The sequence below is a fragment of the Pogona vitticeps genome, chromosome 4, assembly GCF_051106095.1.
Source record: "Pogona vitticeps strain Pit_001003342236 chromosome 4, PviZW2.1, whole genome shotgun sequence".
Classification (NCBI taxonomy): Eukaryota; Metazoa; Chordata; class Lepidosauria; order Squamata; family Agamidae; genus Pogona; species Pogona vitticeps.
The window spans coordinates 61,545,101-61,564,433 of NC_135786.1; the positions used below are offsets into that span (position 1 = coordinate 61,545,101).

Here is a 19,333-nt window from a genome sequence, read left to right on the forward strand (position 1 = left end):
CTGCCAGCCTCACAGAAGAGGGAAGAGAATTCTGTGTTTTGAGGATCTTGGCACCCTCATGAGATACACACAAATATTTTGTTTCAGGGAGTATATCTCTTTCTCACAGAATATTGCCAGACCTTTTTTTTTTAAACTTCTCCCTCTAATCCTTTTCCTCACATATGCCCATTCTCATCGCCATATGCTCCTCAGAGGTGAATTTATTGGATGGTTAACTTAAAAACTAGCGTCATGCCTATGAACAAAGTGGAAGAAGAAAGAGAACGGGTGACAATCAAAGCAGGCAGAACAAAATAAATGGGTAGAGGTATTTTACCCCTATAGGTTTGCAAATCTGGCAGTGAGATTATTTTGCATAGACCACCAGCCAAGTTGAAGCTGGCCTGCACAAGATCCACTCGAGGAGTGGTGCCTGTTGCAGTGTTCCTCGCCCACATCAGATCCCTTTCCTCATTAAGAGCCACAAGTGACCCTGCTGTGGGAAAAATGGACCAACCAGCACCCAGCCTAAAAAATGGAAGAGTGTTTGGATTGTATTCATCTTCAGATTCAGGTGCACAGATTAGATGCTGAGTCCCCTTCCCCATTCTTCTCTTTGTTTTTGGATAGGTAGCTGGAGAGGGGAAGAGTCTGTGATTTTTCTAAAACCCTGAAAAGTTTCCCACTTTCCCCTTGGATACCATTTTTCTTTTCTTCCTTTATGATGCCAAGGAGAGTAATAGAGACATTGTTGCTTTCTCTCCCCTGTCGGTGCTGCTTCCTCAGGCTATCTCCTTGAATTAGGCACTGTGTTAACTTCCAAGCGCTACGAGGCATCTGCCGAAAGCCCGCATACCTTGTCAATAAAAGTCACCATAAAATCAACCTGCCTTGTAAATCCATCGCTCTTTGGTTTTGAAATATGCCATGAGTGTGTCTTTTATGTCAACGTTTGTAAGTGTAGAATGATTCCCTCTTGAAGACAGAAGCTACATGTTGCACTACAGATGTGTGCTCTGTTCTCACCTAGTCTGTCTTTAAAGTGTATTAGAGCTGCTTGTATGGGTTTTGTGCATGTATGTCTTTGATACCTGAGTGTAACAATGGTGTTTGTGTGTGTGTGTGTGTGTGTGTGTGTGTGTGTGTGTGTGAGAGAGAGAGAGAGAGAGAGAGAGAGAGAGATTAAAGGGGTGATATTACCACAGGTTAAAAAGAAAGGATAGATAATTTTTGCCTTGAATAGTGATACTGTATTATTCAGAAGAGTATAAATTGCCTATTTAAATATAACTTATCTCTGGATGTGAAACACACCCAGGTCATGCATATAGAAAGGCAGAAATCTAAAAAAGGTTGACCCATTATTTAAATATGCTTAGATTATAATGAATGTTGCTAACTTCCATCTATTTTGAAGGGGCACAAGTAATTTTATTTTAATTGAGAATTAATTAATGTTAATTGAGGTGGTGGTCATAAATATATTTATACAGACATATCTTTTTCCATTTTTCCTTACTGCATCTCCAGTCCAACAGCTTTTCCTTTTACTGATTTGCTCTTACAGGTTTTGGTGAATTCTCAGGTAGCAAAGAGGTGAGACACATTAAAATATGACATCTAAAGATAAGGGCGTATATAATGTATTTTAGGAACCAGAAAATCAGAATAAAAAAAGTGTAGGTATCGCAAAAGAGAAAGTTTTCTTTCTTGATTTTCCTTTCATTGCCAGGAAAAATAAATATAAATTAGTTTGAATGTATAATACTCTCATGGGAGCAAAGCTAAAGCTGACTTGGTGCCCAACAGGCCTAGGTAAAATAGAACATATTGGAGACTGATTAGGTTAAATATTTACTCTCATCTAGTTAAAACTTTATTTTAACTGTCAAAGGGTTTAGAAGCATTTTATTGAAATGTTATCTTGATATATATGAATGTATGTATGTGGAGAGGGGAGAGATTGAGCATAGTTACTTCTAGTTATGACCTTCAAATATCCTTTATCACATTTAAATATTATTTTATACAACATATATTGCTAGCCACTTCATTATGTTACACAGAAGCATCATGCATGCTTTACACGTGAAAGATTCTTTGTCAGTAGTTGTCTGAGGGCTGACATAGTGACTCCATGAACAGAAGGAATGCACATATATTTGCATGTATGTAAATGTGTCTTAACGGTCTTTTATAAATATGTAATTGTTGACGTTTAAAAAGCTGTCTCCATTTCCTTGCATAAATAGTATATACAAATGTGTCTGTGAAACAGGGATTCTTTTCATTGCCACTGTAACTTATATTTCAGAGAAACAGTAGTATAGACAGGCTAGTTGGCAAAAGTGTATTGATGGGAGTTGTAAAAGCCATCAGATCAGCAACCCTTTATTTCTCTAATAGACATCCTACAGAATTGCTGGACTCCACTGTTTATTTGTATTCTACCAAAGACTGCAATGGAATCAGACCACATGACGGGTGAATAACTTTAATTGCAACACAGAAAGTCTTGGTGTGCCACCAGTAGACTGTATTCCTTTCCCCCTCTCTAATTTCAGAGTTGGATTTCTCACTAACTGGTTCTTATGATCTCAAGAAAAATAATACAATAAAAAAGAGAAGTTAATGCTGGTCGAGGGTGGTAGGATGTTCATGTTAAAAAGAAATCAGAAATGCTGCCCAAGATGCTTGCAATACTAATGGGATCTAAAGCAGGGAAAATATGTCTCTCTATAGATACAGATGTCAGTGCCTCATGTTATTAATTGGATACTAACTAAGAATGATACTTTGTGTGTTTAGATTCCCATGAGGCTGGATTTTTACCTTAGATAATTAGTGGTGTAAATCTGGATTGATTCCCATATCAATCCAGATTGGAAGTCATTTAGAACTCATATTGGTGTAATGCAGTTTTGGGTTCTGCTTCCAGAATATGTATAGAACCCTTCAGAAATTGCATAATGAACTTTAACAATTTTGTAATTTTATAGGTTTTACATTGTACAGATATATAGTTCTACCCTACATGAATGACAAAAATTAACGAGAAGTGTCACATGCAGTGTCACATGTTTACCAATCCTTATTTTGAGTTATTTTATTTGTCCTACAAAAAATAAATATAACATTGGTTTTTCATACATACAGTAAATCAAAATGCTCTAAAATGTTAGTGTTATTGTAAAACTAGTTATATATATATATATAATAGTGTGTGTATGTGTGTATAATTAGTTTTTAATGAGATGGTAAAGCTCAGTGGGTTGGAGTGCCTAAAATCAGGACTTCAAATCCCTACAGTGCCACCCAGGAGAAGGACCAGCTGGGACAACTCAGAATATTCGTGGCTGATGGGGTTGTGTGCCCTGCCATCTGTGTCGCCATGAGCATGCTGCATAGTGCCAGAGCACCACCAGAAGGAGAGATTGGTTAACTATCTCTGAGTACTTTGTCCCTAGAAAGCCCTGGGAGGGTCACAATAAGTCAGAATCAAATTGACAGCACATAATTGATTACATTTTCTTACCTGCTTCATGGATAAAGTTTATTAGTGCTTTTCTTCTTCCTTTTTGATCCCTGTTTCCAGTAAGATCAGCCAAACCAGCAGGAATTGTTCACAAATGATAAAACAAACATTTTATCCACGTAGGTCTATTTAGACGTTTACTGGGAGCTCTCATTACATCTGTGGAACACCGCTTACACTGCATGAGTTACAAAGGCATCTGTGGACACATTCCACAGGCTTCGTCAAATAAATGAATCCTCATTAGTGCAGAAATATCCAGCTGGAGTGGATATAAGCACTGTATCCCTGTGTGACAGATACCTATAACTCTCTTTTGGTGAACTCTTTTTATTCTCTCATTTCTAAAATAAATGGGTCTGACTGTTACTCCCCCATGGATTGGATGCCACAATGTTTCCTCTCAGCAGAGGCAACAGGCAGAGAGGCCCAGAATATGCAACTGGATCAGGCAGAACAAATTCTTCCTGTTGTTTAAAGTTCTTGGTCATTGTAGTTCTCCCCAGTGCTAATGCTGGAGAACTCCAGGGTATGTCCTATATATCTAGAGCCATTTGCAATATCTGGCTTATATTTTCAGTCTACAAATGGCACTTATTTCTGATTCTTTGGTTCATGGTTGTTGCTTATTGCAGTCATCTCCTTAGTTTAATTTATTGTTGGAAAAGAAGGCTCTAATGATAAAATTTAGGTATTCAGCTTAAAAAAAATCTGTCTGTAATATGCCCTCCTGCAGCATTCCAGTTATTAGTTTGAAGAATCATATGAATCATTTCCCCAGTTTTAAAAATCTGGAATCCCTGCTTCTATTTATCAATTTACCGACAACAGGCTTATGTTTAAATACTCCTACATGTAAACATTTTAAAAACTTGGCCAATCTATATAAATGCTTCTGTTTTCCCTCACAATTTTGCATCCCAGTAGGGAAGGAACTTCTTGTTTGGCCTTAAAATGTTGGCTGCTTTTGAAAATGACTTGAGAAACTTGTAACTTTGAAACTAATGAATGGAAACATCTGAGAACAAGTTAAAGCACTGTTCTGTTTAAGTGCCAAGCAGGAGTTATTAATAATGCATTAATTCCTGTTCCCCCTCTTTTTTTCTTAACATATTATATAGTTGACTCCATCTTAGCTCTGGTTACCTCAGTAGAACACATGCTGTCCAGGTGTTTACAGACTAGGACCCATATGATGGCAGGGTATGTTTTAATTATTTCACATGCAAAATGGGGGATGAGGATTACTTATTCTTCTTTACCAACAGCCTTTCCTATGATAGCATGCCATGCTTTTGATGTGTTAAGTGGCAGAAAGAAAGTGAAGCCATATTGTGGACAGCATGGTGACATTGTCTGAGAATGAAATTATTTACAAGCACAGTGAAAACGAAGCAAGTGGAACAAGTGACTCCGTTTCTAAAGTGTATGTTTATGTATGTGAGAAGGCATCCTCGAGGAATATTAGATAACTGAAAACAGGATTGCAGATACAAAGGAAGATAGCGCTGATCAAGAACAGAAGAGAATTTTGATTTAATAAGTACTCTCCAACATTAGCCAATTTCTTTATAGATTTTGGGGAAAAAAGAATTAAGAGATAATTAAAGTGAAAGAGGAAGCTAACCTGATCAGTTCAGACACTGAAATAGAGGGCTTTGAGTGCTCCTGTCTTTAACATTTGGAAACCTTGAGCATTCAATCACATTTGTGGCATAGAACTACCCCCCCCCCAAAAAAAGTTCCTTATCTTCTCCTTAACAGGTACATGGCAAGCAGTTAGTTACAGTGTGAACCTCTCCATACTAGAGATAGATAGGTATACCTATTGAATTTGGCTGGAGTTTGGCTTGTATTAAATGAGAATTTAGCAAAATTTCTGAATTTCTTCATAAATTGAATGATGAGAAGTTGAGAATTTTTTAAAAAATGCAAATTTAAAAGAAAGTGAAACAAACAGATTGGCCTTAACAAGTTTGATTTTGATGCCTGTTCTTTCACTGGAAACTCGTGAATTTCAGTAGAATCCTTCCAGAGCTTTTACTGATTTGTCAAAGCTCAGCCTCTTCTGGAGACTACAGACAGCCTCTTTCCTGTATCTTTATTCCTACATTTTGGCTCTCCTTTCCCTTTCTTTCCCCCTTTTGCAAACTGTTGCTGAGACTCCTTGTCATGTTGCTCTGTTTAATTGTCAGGTTGGAATAAAGAAACGTTTGGGCCGTTAAAGTGGCAGAGAGCTGGGTGTGAGCTGCTCCAGTTCTGCCGGCTGCAGGACCATCTGGCCCTGGCTCGCATCCCTGGGTCTCCAGCTTCTCTTTCCCTTTATGTTAGCTGGGGCTATCTTGCACACTTGGAATGCCTAATCACCATGGTGAGAGGATGGGCCTTGCTGCCTGCCCCTTCCCGTCAATTGTCATGCAGAACTGATTGGGAGGACCATTTTCTTTGCAGCGGCAGTTGCTTGCCCGTCTTTGCTTGGCTCTTGGCAGAAGGACGGCTTTTAATTGATCATTTGTGGGGGAGGGTTGGGGTTGTTTGAGCCTCTCAATGTTTCCCCACACAGTCTCTACCACACGGCCAGATTTCTCATTTGTTGGGAAACGCTAGTGATTTAGCTGTTACTTCGTCTTCCTTTTAGGCTCCTGCTTGTTGCTGTTTTATGAGGAACTCTGAGGGCTTGTAATTGTGGCTCCAAGGAGCACTGAACAAGATATAAACATTGTGTTTATCTGTCCACAACTGGGAAGGGGGCACATATGGGCACTAAATGTTTATTGTCCTTCTTTCCGCTGTGTGTTCATGTTTGTATTTGCATGAATGCTTATGGATTTATTATCTTTCGCTGGGATAAAGTCTTAATTTCTTTTCCTTCATGAACAAATCCAGCTCTTTCCAACCATTTGGAAAGTATGTCTCCAAACCAAAAGGCTGAATCCTGCTCTTCGACAGAGTTTTAATTAAGCTTGAGCTTGACTCAAGACTTGTATTTAAAAAAACCATGGAAGTCATAATTTGGGTGACTGAAGGAAAGACAATCTTTTTCAGTATTACAAAGCAATAATTTTGGGCTGCTGTTGTGGCATGCATTGTTTCACATAGTCTTAAATGCTTCGGTCTATTTTGTGAAAATCTTGAAAGTTTCAATATTTATTCAGGGTGGGAGAAGGCCTCCAGTTAGACAGGAGGAATTATCCTGCCTCAGGCAACAGACTTTTGAATGCAGTTAAAGTGCAGGAAATTTGTTTGTTGTTTCTTTCATTATATACATATACTTTTTTCACCAGCATGATGGTAGAGAGAGCATTAGCTTTGGTGGTTAATGCTTGGATATTTCTGTTGGACAGTAAAGAATTGTTAACACAGCATAAGTAAAATAGAATTATTGACTGCTATCAATTGTGCAAAGGAACTGCGGATTCAGACAAGCAGCTGCATTGAGTGATTATGCAGTAATTAAAAAACAAATAAAAAATTCTTAATCTGGATTTCTTGTATTTCTTGGGATGTTGTAGATAATGTGCTGAGCGTTCCTGAGATTTAAAATTATTTGAGATTTCTATCAATAAACAGACAGACAAACAGACAGATAAACAAAATTAACTGCAGTGGCAACATTGTACAAGTCAGTATTCTACCTATTTATCTTTATTTAATAAAATGAACAAATTAAACAAGAGATAAACTAGAAATTATGGAATACTCCCCAATCCACATTTATTACTTAACCAAGAAAGTTCTAGAGCTGGTACATTTATTTATTTATTTATTTATTTATTTATTTATTTATTTATTTATTTATTTATTTATTTATTTATTTATTTATTTATTTATTTATTTATTTATTTATTTATTTCCAAGTGCTATGGATAAGCGTAGTGGTATAAAAACTGTGTAAAGGGGTTGTTTAAAATATATACAGCAAAGGGGCTTTTGAGAAGATCAGTTAACAGTGTAATAAATCTGCACTTGTTAGTTAATTGTGGTGCAGAGTCTAGACATTTTTCCTCAAGGTAGCATGTTTGTTATGATGGGGGCATCACATTTTCTTTCCACTTAAACCTCAGGTTCATCTGAAAGAAGATACACTTCTTTTGCAGTTGTGGATTTGTGTAGAATATAATTGTATGACTCTCAGGTATCTGTTGCACAGTACAGGTGACATTGCTAGTGATGAGTGACACAATTTCTACCTCCATATGAACATTTATACAAATAGCAATGCGTTTGTCCTAGGACTATCTCTCATCTATTAAGGGAGGATGGAATATTGTATGATTGTTTCTGAAGTGTAGTACTAAGAACAGCATTAGAGTTAAAAGAAAAAAGAACTTCAGTACCTTATCTTTAAGAAAGGGAATGTAGCTGAGGTTGGACAGCTGACTTAACTCCTTGAATACTGTCTCCCTGCTCCAAATAGTTTCTTCCCAATGTGTTTTTTCATTTAAATAGTTGGCTTCCAAAGAAGTGGAGAACCTTTGACTCTCCCCATGTTATGGGATTCAGTTTCCATCAGCTCCAGCCAGCATGGCCACTAGCCATGGGTACTGAAAGCTGTAGACATGCAAAGATGTGTGAGTCAATATGGAAAGGAAACAACTTTATATCTCGGGACCGTTCAATAATGCTGAGGTCCTCTGTACACTTGCTTCTGAGAGCAAATGACATTTAACTGGTGGCATGAAGGCATGTAATCATGTCAATATTTTTGAGGAAAAATGAAAACTTTCCCCCCTTTTATGAATTTTTCAGTGCAAAACATGGAGTAATACTGTATTTTAAATCCCCTTTTGTATTCCTCACTGTGTTCCTTCATGTTTGTTCCTATCATAGATGAAGATTTCCCCTTCTTTTACCATTTTAGAATGTACCTTATATAGATCTGAACGTAACCATTATCTCTACCCAATAATGTATAAATGTACTGGTATACCTCCCAGAGACTACTTGAGGTTTTTGCTGTCCGGAGAGAACCAATTAATAACACAGTCGGTGGCTAAGTTTTTATTCACAGTTTTAAGAATTCGTAAAATGTTATAATAAGACAAGTACATGACTCATGTTTTATACTGCTGATATATTTTAACAATTTACTTATTTTGTATATTTTATATAATGTGCTTATTTTTGTATTTTCGGGTCTATGACCGTATCATAATAATAAACTATAAACTAAACTACTATTCAGAAAACAATTTACTGAAAATTTCCTACAACTAGAAATTCTTTTGAAACTGTTTTTCTTACATGTAATCTTAGAAGAGTGACAGTGTGAATCAGCACCATTATGGCTGCACATTTACTGAAGAAAGAAAAAATGTTTTAGATGTGTCTGTCTTTGGACTTTGCCATTAGCTAATCATCATGACACATTTAACTCAATTAGAGTTCAGTCATGAACATCTAACTCTTGAGTAGTCCTATAGACTACAATAAATCTTTAGCAAGCTGAATGGATTGTAGACTGTTACGACTATTTTCGTATTAATAGCCAGTTGATTTCTAATACCTTCCCATCCTGAATACTGAAGTACTTATTACGTGTGGGCTACTGGTCATTGTTGCTTAGGGGCTTGAATATTTTACTCATTTGAATATAATTATATTAACTTGTTAACTTCATTAGAGGTTTTTAAATGAATAAACAGTTTGTGGCCTCTGGTCCACAGTGCTAGAGCTCACTAGAATGCTTCAGTGTCAGCAATGGTTGTGTTTTCATTTTTGACTAATACTGATAGTTTATGTCAAATCTACCTAGAAATCTAGATAGTATTCTTTTTTTAGTCTACAGCAATGTATCTTTTCCTCTAAGAACAAGGGAGGAAGAGGGGCACAGAGCACTTGGGAGAAGATGGGGTAAAGAGGACGGCTTTTCCAAAAGATATTCCAGTGTGTCCTTCCCTTTTTACATCAGTGTGACACTGACACACTAGTGAACCTACATGAGCTATATTAAGCTGTTATAAAATGTAGAAATAACTGTCAAAGTATTTTCCATTGCATGAGAAAACTCTGTCAGAACGATGTTTCCTAACAGCAAACATGCCAACTAGCAACTTAAGTTGCACTGCTTTACAACGTACTGTATGAAGAAAACAGAAATATACATCTTATGTACATCCTTAGATGGAGCCTTTTGAATTAAAAAAAATGAAACCTAGATTTGGAAGAGTTCTTGGAAATAATTTAGTCTGACCTTCTGTTCAATGTAGGATAAACAATACAGAATGTAAGTACAACATCCCTAACAGGTGTCCAAAGGATTTCCATTAAAAGAGCCCAGGAGAATACAGCCCAGTTGCATCAGCAAGATGTGATCTGAAAAGATGTAGTACAAAGAACATGGATGGTGTGATTCAGATGAGTCTGACTGTTCAGTATTTCTTACATCAAAACTCCAGGAGCTACGTCTGCTGGCCAGCAACTTGAACTGAACTGCTGTGGTGAGAATAATCAACATGTAGATAACATGATTGTTTCTACATCATATAGTAGATCATATTAACCATATTTGCAAACTAAATCTTATAAGTTTGTTTTTAATTGTGTTAGAGACAAAATGCATTTAATGCTAATTATGAATGTCATTTTAGAGTTATTCTGTTTGGCACTATAGGAGCACGGAGTGTCTTTTGTAGGCTGAGTTTTATCTTGTTAACAACCATCCTGCAGCTTCTTCCTGTGTTTTCTTATAGGTGCTATTTTGAGTAGGTCCAAAGAGAGCAGGATGACTGTAGTCTAAATGGTAACAAACTGTGTCTTTGATTTTATTGGTGGTAATGTTGTGGTCGTGTTAATAACTTCAGTGTTTTTAGATAGTGGGTCCTAACTGTGTAACACACATAATCATATGGTAACAGAGACTGAAGATGTTGTAAAGATCAGGGAAAAATAAGAAAAATGTGTGTTGGAAGCCTTCACATTTTTTCAAAAAGAAGTCTTCTTCTTTACTTTCTTGCCCTTCACACTTTAAGTAAGACTATAGCCTCAGAGCATCTCCTGTCTAGTGACTATGAGAAAAGGAAGTGATTGGAAGGAAGAGTATTTGTTTGGCAAATAATCTTAGCCATAAAGTTTTAGTGTTCCTATCTCTGGGGAAAGACATGAAAAAAGAGGCTTATAATGATATATTAATATTTTAGTTTTTTGCTTAATGTGCATGTGGTGCGAGTTTATCAACAAACTGAACTCTGCTCTACCACGTTACATCCTCCAATGTTCTTTTCTTATGTAATGAAGATAGGGCATTTCCATCTTTTGTACTTATCTATAGATCCCACTATTGTCAAGGAAGAATTGATAGAAATGGGGATAGGTGACAGTTTTGCCTGCTCCCCTCCTTGCCACGGAGGCCTGCTATTACTGCTCCTGTGAAGGAAAGTACTGTATATTGCAGCCAAATGCTCAAGAGGAAATCTGGGCATCTTCCTCCTTGCAACTTACTGTGAGTGCTTGGTTCTCCAGAATGAAGAGATTAGCAGAAAGGGAAATGGCAACAAGCAGAGCAGGCAAGCACAGTATCTGTGGAAGCAGAATATATTAGCTCACAAAAAGTAGATATGTTACAGCCACATTCACAACACACTGAGCCTCTTTTTAGTGTTAATATGTCTTCCACCTTTCCCCCCTGCCATTTGATCCTTTGAAGCTTGACATGTACGAGTGCTACAATAGTCATGCTAAGGCTATACATCAGGGGTCTCAAACTCAATTTACCCGGGGGCCGCTGGAGGCAGAGTCTCGGTGAGGCTGGGCCACATCAGATTTTCCACCAAACGGAGCAAGAGCCCAAGGAAGCTGCCCAGGAGTTTCCTTAGCCCAGCTGGGGCTCCGAGGAGGAGGGACGCACGAGCCCTCATCGCCGGCCACGACTCCCTCCGGCTCCTTCTTCACTACCATCAGCAGCAGCAGCAGCAGGACGAAAAAGCGGAGGACGGAGGGAGCGCCGGCGACCACCTAGTTGGGGGGGAGGGCATGACATAAAATTAAAAAAAAACCCTCACAGAATTTGCCTTTCCAAAGGAGAAAAGCCCCCACCGGTACCCACGAAATTAAACAGAACGTGGCGGGCACCCCCACAGGTGCGTGCACGCATGCACAGAAACACACACATATATATGGAGGTCTGGCAACCTTTCTCTGAAGGCCCCCCTCAAAAAAAGGCACACTCAGCAGCAGCAGCTACCCCCCACCACGACAGAGGAGCAAACTTTGCGCAGCGAACCCAGGCAGCCTTCAGAGCCGAGGCGGCTGAAACAGGAGGAAGAGGAGGAAGCACCACCGTGCACTGAGGTGGCCGTTGGCCGGGCTGGTGCTGGGTGTGCCGAGAGAGGAAGAGAGCCAGAGAGCTGCTTCCCTGGAAGAGGCGGTGGTGGCAGCTGCTGTTGGCAGCAGTCTTGGAGGCGCTCTTCGAGGCCGGGCCGGGAGCAAGCTCTGCTCTCAGGCATTGCTCAGCGGCGGCTCAGGTGCTCGGGGAAAAGGGCCGGCAGCGTGCCTCGCTCGCTGGCTCTCCCCCAAGACAGCGCATCTTGCACCCTCAATCTGGAACTGCAACCTGCCAGCTGGCAGACAGGCGGGCTGGCTGCAGTTCCGGATGGAGGGTGCAAGAGGCACTGTCTTGGGAGAGAGCCGGCGAGCGAGGCGAGGCTTTTTATTGACTCTTGACAGCAGAGGACGCGTGGGCACTTCAGGGGGGGCAGGCAAGGCGGGGGCCACAAACTATTGTCTGGCGGGCCGCAAATGGCCCCCGGGCTGTATGTTTGAGACCACTGCTATACGTAATGTGGCATAAGCGGTGTAGCTAGAAATGAAATGAGAGGTGAACCATGAGGAAAACTAGCAATCACAACAGCTCCTCTGTTTGGAAAGGAGGTGATGAGCAACAGTTCATTTTAAAAAACATTTCTGCTAAATGTGACCAATATCAGTTAGTGCCCGCTGTGAGGTGGAAAGCACAACAGGCAGTGGTGTGTGAATCCAGGGGTCACTGATAGGCCAGACAGACCTAGAGCCATGCATGCATTCATTCAGGCAGGTGGGCCCTGAAAATGGGCTTTTCAGAGTTCCTGGACTACAAACCCCATAATTCTCTATTCTGGGAATTCTATCTGATAGACACTTTACAGAATACCTAAAGGTGATTCACCTAGGAGAAAGGCCTGAGTTGAAGGCTGTGAGGCTTAGCTAGGCTTATCTCTGCTTAAGCTTCCTGTTCCTGCCCCAGTGCTAGCTGAGAGTTTTCTTTCTGAACAGGAAGCTCGGTTAAGAGCACTAAAGTCTAGGTGAACCTCAGAGCCTTTCAGTTGAAGCTTTTCTCCCAAGTGAGCCTCATCTAGGTGTCTGTAAGGTACCTGTCTATCAGGCAGAACTTGCAGAATGGAGAACTGTGGGATTTGTAGTCCAAGAAATCCAAAAATCATATCATTAGCACACACATAAACATACACACACAGAAGCAGACTGAAATTCACTCAGGCGCTGTCCCATCCCATTTTTTCACTGCATAACTCACATTGCACTCAAATAATAAACCTTAGCACCTGCTTCCTTCTCTGCACATTTATCCTCTCATTTTCTACACACTTATGCAAAGTGTAAGGCTGGGAGTTCAGCAAGGGGGAAACACAGATGGAGCCCTGAGCCTCTTTCGACATAAGGTAAGGGGGCAAGATGGTTGGCTGGGGCTGCACAGGCATGAGATGGAATGCATGGAGGCAGATGATTCAGATATAATGGGAACGGTGAATATACCTTGGGTTTTAGTTTGAACTTTAAATGAGCTATTCAGGGCAATGAACCTATTTTGGGGATAGAGTTCAGTACCTTGGGTAGCTCTTGCAATTCAGGCTAAAATCAGAGCTGATCCATCCCCTACTCCACCTCAGAAATGGAGTCGCCAGTGCCTCATTGGTCTTAGTATACCATTCACCCCTGACCAATGTATTTCAGAGAGTAAAACATTTCTGTAGTGTAAATATGAGGTCTATGTGCTGTTGCTTAAATATACATTTTTTGCTGTTTCCCTTTTCTTTGGAATTTATTTGCTTAAAATTGAGGAGATTTTCATTCTTTTTCACTCCAACTGGACCTCTGTGTAAGTCAGTGGAGTGGTATGCTTCCTTTTTTAATGAAGAATCAAGTTTAGAATTGTTTTGTCTGCTTACAATATGTTTGGCTTTGTCCAAACTTTCCAGGAATGTTGTAGGGCATCCTACATTTCTGTTTTGAAATATAAAGCTCAAGGGAGGGAAATGCAAAGCCCTTCACAGTACAAAACAAATACTGTCACTAATGGTTACGTGCATTCATTGGAATGCAAGAACTGGAAGTTTTGAACCTAACAACTGATATGAATTTTTAAGGTGCCTAATCTGTACTGAGATTAATTTATTTTATTTGGATATTTTTATATTCCCAGGCACTAGTATGAAAATTTTCTAGGCATTTAGGCACCAGGTGCCTGGAATTTTTTCAGCCCTGTTTACAACCCCAAATAGATAGAAAAAAGTATCAAAACATCTTCTTTGAGGGATAATGTGAAGCCTATAAAGTAGAATGAGGCAAATTCATGGCATGGCTTGACATGTAACTGCAGTAGATAGCTCACTGATTTGATCCAGTTTATAGCAACTTCTGTACAGAAGAGAGATAATAGTTATGTTGCCTCATCACAGAAATTGTCTCATTAAATACACTGTAGAATGTGGAAATTCAGAGCACTTTCCTTTCTGACACTTTTAGGAAACAAGTAAAAAAAGCTACAGTCAAATTTGCTTCCTCTTCGGAAAGAGTAAATTAATGTGTTAAACTGCAAGATGGTTTCTACAAATTTTGGAAGAAGTTGCTGTTATTTTACAAGTTAGGTGATCCATAAGGACTACATGACATATTAATTAAAGAAAATGAAATAAGATGGAAGCAGGGGAATCGGAAGCAAGATACTTACAGAGTAATGGTAAAAGCTGCGAGGAACCCACTGCATTCCTGGAGTCAAAGCAAAGAATCCAGTTTCCTTCCTCCATCATGAAATCTATGTTTTTCTTATTTAAGTAAAGTCCTTGAAACAACAGGGCCCAAGCTGTACTTGTTTCCTTCCTTACACACCCAGCCACGTGGTGATCCAATACATCTTTTTGGACACTCATGGCTGCCTGGTTAGCAGAATAAATTGCACTGATCAAACGTAGAGAGGGCAATTAATCCCTTTCCATAAATCTGTCCAATATGGGGGAGGCGTTCCTTTCTCCTTTGTTTGCTTGAATCCTATTATATATAATATTTAGTGTATCTCTAATCTCCATTTAGTAGAACACTTTTTATACATCTGTGTGACCTTCAACACCTGGGAATTGAGCAGAAGTTGCTTCTAGACATTTGCTTTGCACTAGATCTTTAGTTTTTCTTCTACATTTTAGTTTATTCAGCATCATACACTTTCAATACTCACCCTTCTCTTTCTCTGAACATAAATGTTTGTACTCAGATAAATGTATATAAAAAGCTGCTTTCCATTCTTCTTTCCAATGCTAACATTACCTCTCTTCTGCTACTTGGGTAAAATAATATAGCCTTATTCAACCAGTGTACTCCAGATGTATATGACGGTAAGGGATGGCATAACACGTAGCCCAAAACATACGTAGAACACTAGGCTGAGAAAGTAAAATCCCATTCTGTTCCAAACCCTATTCATCAAGAATTTGCCAGGAAGAACGTATGTACTTGGGGCATATGTAGCCATCCTAAAAAATCCTTCAGCATAAGACTTCTTATGCGTCAATTGTTGTAGTTTCTTCGAACTATGTAATGCTTCACCATTAATTTTCCTTTTTTTCACTCTGTGACTATTGCAAAGCGGATATAACATATGAGGCTTGTGACTGAGTTGTGTCCCTTCTTGTGTGTTATTTTCAAATCACCCATATTGTTTGTGTTCCAGGGGAGATAAACATTTTGTTTTGAGCAGTAGTGTCCGGGAAAGAGATATTTAACCCCTCTTTTCTATGCAATTTCAGATTGAAAATGTCCTCTTCTCCATTGCAAATTGCTCTTTACTGTGGGGGGAAGTATTGGTGCAATGCATGTGGCTGGAAAACAAGCAGCTGCAGGTGGTATTTAGATGGATTTAATAATTGTGTAGTATCTAGTCAATTCTGATTTACAGTTATCCTTTTCAGGGTTTTCTAGGAGGAGAGTACTCAGGAATGGTTTTCCATTCCCTTCTTCTGAGGGCATCCTGGGATTGTGCAGATTGCTCAAAGCCACACAGGCTGGCTCTTCTCCTTGGAGGCAAAGTAGGGAATTGAACTCCAAATCCCTGGTTCTGCAGCCATATACCTAACTCACTGACCTATCCAGCCAGCTGCTATTTAGAATAGGGAAATGGTAAAGATGCAAAAAGGTTAAAAACCCTTGCTTGAATGAGTGTGGTATATTGAATAGTGTACTGGATTAGGAATCAGGAGGCCATGGCAACTTGGCTATGGAGGTTCATGGGAAGTGGGGTAATGGCCACTGTGAATCTGTTGCTTTGTTGTGGTCCTAAACTAGCCTTTCTCAATTTAGCCTTTATAATAATGGCAAAATTCTGATTCTTCTTTGAAGTTGTGTACTATGCGTCTTTAGCTATCTTCTTTCCCTAGCACTTACAGGGAAGCATGTCCCCTGCCCAGAAAAACCCAATGAGAGAGTGAGACTAGACGATCAGTTATCCTGGCTGCACTGTACTCTATACTAGGGTCACTTCAAATTGTGGCATGCCATTTAGAGCAATCCTTGCATTCACATGCAAGTATTGGGTGGTTTTGGAACAAGAAACCACATCACACCTCAAAGTAACCCTATTTAGCCTATTCTCCCCTTTCTTTCCTCCATATCCCTAAGTCTTCTCCTGTCTCCCCCTCTGTGGAACAGCGGAAGAAAGTTGTTTTTAAAATATAAAATTGTAAGGCTCTTTTCTTCCCCTACCATGTAAGCAGAGTTGTTTGGGAAAACACCTACTGGTGCTGCTTTGGTTCAATACTGCAATCATAGATGCCAGAAACTGGACTAAAATGGAGTATACTACCCAGTTAAAAAAAACAAAACAAAACAGTAGCCCCTGCCAATGATCCAAAAAGGAGTAAATAGCCATGGGAAAGTGTTGGGCTGGTTTACAATTGTGTGTATGTTGTGTAGTCACTGAGAAATAGATTAAAGCTGACCATGCCAAAAGTGATCCAAAACACCAAATAAATCACCGTCTGATCACATCCTCAGTCTCTCCTAGGTATCAGCCTGACACAGCATTGTTCTCCAGGAAATATTCAGTTATACACCAATGGTGTTGTCATTTTTGTACCAAGAGTGACAAAAAGTTACAAGAACTCTTATCTTTCCACACCTGTTTCAGGTGGTGATGAAAGCCAATTTTGCTTTGCACCTTGGTGGAGTTCAGGTGGCAAGAATTTCTTGAGTTTGAAGTAGAGGTGGGCACAAACTGCCAGTCCATTTTTTTCTCCAAACAGGTGTTCGGATCTTCCCAGCCCCGCCTCCTCTGGTGGGCACCCACTCAGAGGCAACACCCAGAGGAGGCGGGGCACGGTAGCCAGAGTAAAGTCTCTGAGTGGGTGCCCACCAGAGGAGGTGGGGCTGAGAAATAACCTTCTTATTCGATCAGCCTTATAGCCCAGTGATTATTTTTCAACAGGTAAGTTGCAGGAAGCGCTGAGATGAAGCACTGTATTCTTTATTAAAAATAAATATATATGTGGAAGCAGGTACCTTATTTTAATGACCTACAAACAAATTCTCCCAAGAGGGCTACAGATAAGGATCAGCAAAGTGCAGCTTATTGTGCTCTGACCTCACATTCAGAAAGTTTTGAGACACATGCTTTATGCTGTAGATGAGTCTCTGTATGTCTTTTGCTTTCTTGTTGTGAATAATAAAAACATAATGTTTTTGACAATTACAGTTTACTTGCTGCTAAATATAGTGACACTAGATGGAGAGCTCAGTGGTTTAGGTATCTGGCTTCGGAGCAGAGGTTGGGAGTTTGATTCCCCATTGTGCCTCCTGTGAGTACAACCAACCTGTGTGGCCTTAGGCAAGCTGCGCAGTCCCAGGGCACCCCCAGAGGAATGGAATGGCAAACCATTTTTGAATGTTCCCTACCTACCTGGAAAATCCTGAAAAGGATCACCATAACTCAGAATTGACTTGATGGCATATTATTATTAAATATAGTTAAATATTCACTGAAGTATAAATTCCAAAATGATAGAAGGAACAGGTAAGTTCAAGGATCACATAAGCCAATTCCTAATGCTTAGATGAGTTTTGTTATATTGTACATTTGTCTGATCTTTATTCAACTTATTCCGAAAAAACATCCAAGGAAGATGACTCTAAAGTTTTTCTATACCTTTTGTTCTATTGTCTTTTTGTTATACAGGAAATATTTTGTTTTCTAATATTTAGCCCGCCTTCTTAGGCACACGGTTCTCTTAGCACACAACTGGCAAGCAGAAACATGGTATATTAACATTGCCACCAGTGTTGCATACAGCATTCATTAATTCATTAATTAATTCATTCGTTCGTTCTTCTGTCTGTCTGTTTGTTTGTTTAATTTGTTGAACTTTTATATTGCCCATCTGGTCAACAGCCATTCTAGGCGGTTCACAATTCCCTGATTACATGTTGAGCCAATAGGGTACAAGAACGACATGTTTGTGACAACACTTTATTTTTCTCTTCAGATTTATATCCTGCTTATTGCCAAAATATCAGGCAGTTAATAACAACAGTAAATGTACAAACAACAAAAAAGAGGGGTTACTTACCTGTCACCTGGTTCTTAAAGTGGTCATTCTGTGAATTCACACAAAAGAGTTAACCCAGCGCCAGCGTTGGTCCTCTCGGAACATTCTCGAGCTTAAAGAGAAAAGTAACAAGTGTAAGGCTGCCTATACTGCGCATGCTCCCCCCACCCAAACCTCAGTTCCATTTTTCTGCCTAGCGATTTGGAACCTCGCTTCGAGCTCCGTTCTATTCTTAAAAAATTTAGGCTTTCTTGGTTTTTTTTATTCGGACTGGACTTCTACCTTGTTAGAACTCTATTGCCCTTTAAGCGGACTGGTTTTTGGACCTCGCTTTGGGGTTTTTCTCCTCAACTTGGCTGCCTCGGTTTTTTCCCACCTTTCCCCCCCGCTCCGAACGGCTCCCCATAGTCTCCCCATAAAGACAAGAGGTTACCCAACTCTGGTTCTTCGAGTAGTCCTCTGTGAATTCACACTAATGGGTTAATCTGTGGCTGAGCAGAGCAGTCCTCGGCAACCTCCACAGCTTCAAGCACTTAGCGCTGGTACCTCCCCCACACCTGGCCATACAACTCCGCCTCCAGCCCAGTGCCTCAGTTCTTAAAGAACCAACCACCGCTGCCCAATATGCCATGGCACACGTGACAGACAGCGGGGAGGAGGGCAGGACGTGTGAATTCACAGAGGACTACTCGAAGAACCAGAGTTACAGGTAGGTAACCTCTTTTCTCCTTCGTGTCCTCTGTGAATACACACTAATGGGTGACTAGCAAGCTGACTAACCCAGAGGAGAGTCGTCACGAAAGTGCAGAAGCCAGGACAGCTTGCCCAACTGCAGCCTGAACCTTAAGCTGGGCAACCAGGCGGTAGGGCAAGATGAAGGGAGACGGAGTGGCGCACGTGTCAGCGCGGCAGACATCCACGTGACAGAGAAAGGCCAATGAGGATACTACTACTCTAGTAGAGTGAGCTCTCACTGATCTTGGAAGAAGCCAGGACAGCTTCTTCTGTCTGTCTG

General features: G+C 40.0%; 1 protein-coding gene across 10 annotated transcripts in view; it reads left to right on the plus strand.

Annotated features, from left to right (window-relative positions):
* RNF220 (ring finger protein 220) overlaps positions 1–19,333 on the plus strand; it is a 362,501-nt gene that overhangs the window by 7,963 nt on the left and 335,205 nt on the right. The gene's annotated exons all lie outside the window — the stretch shown is intronic.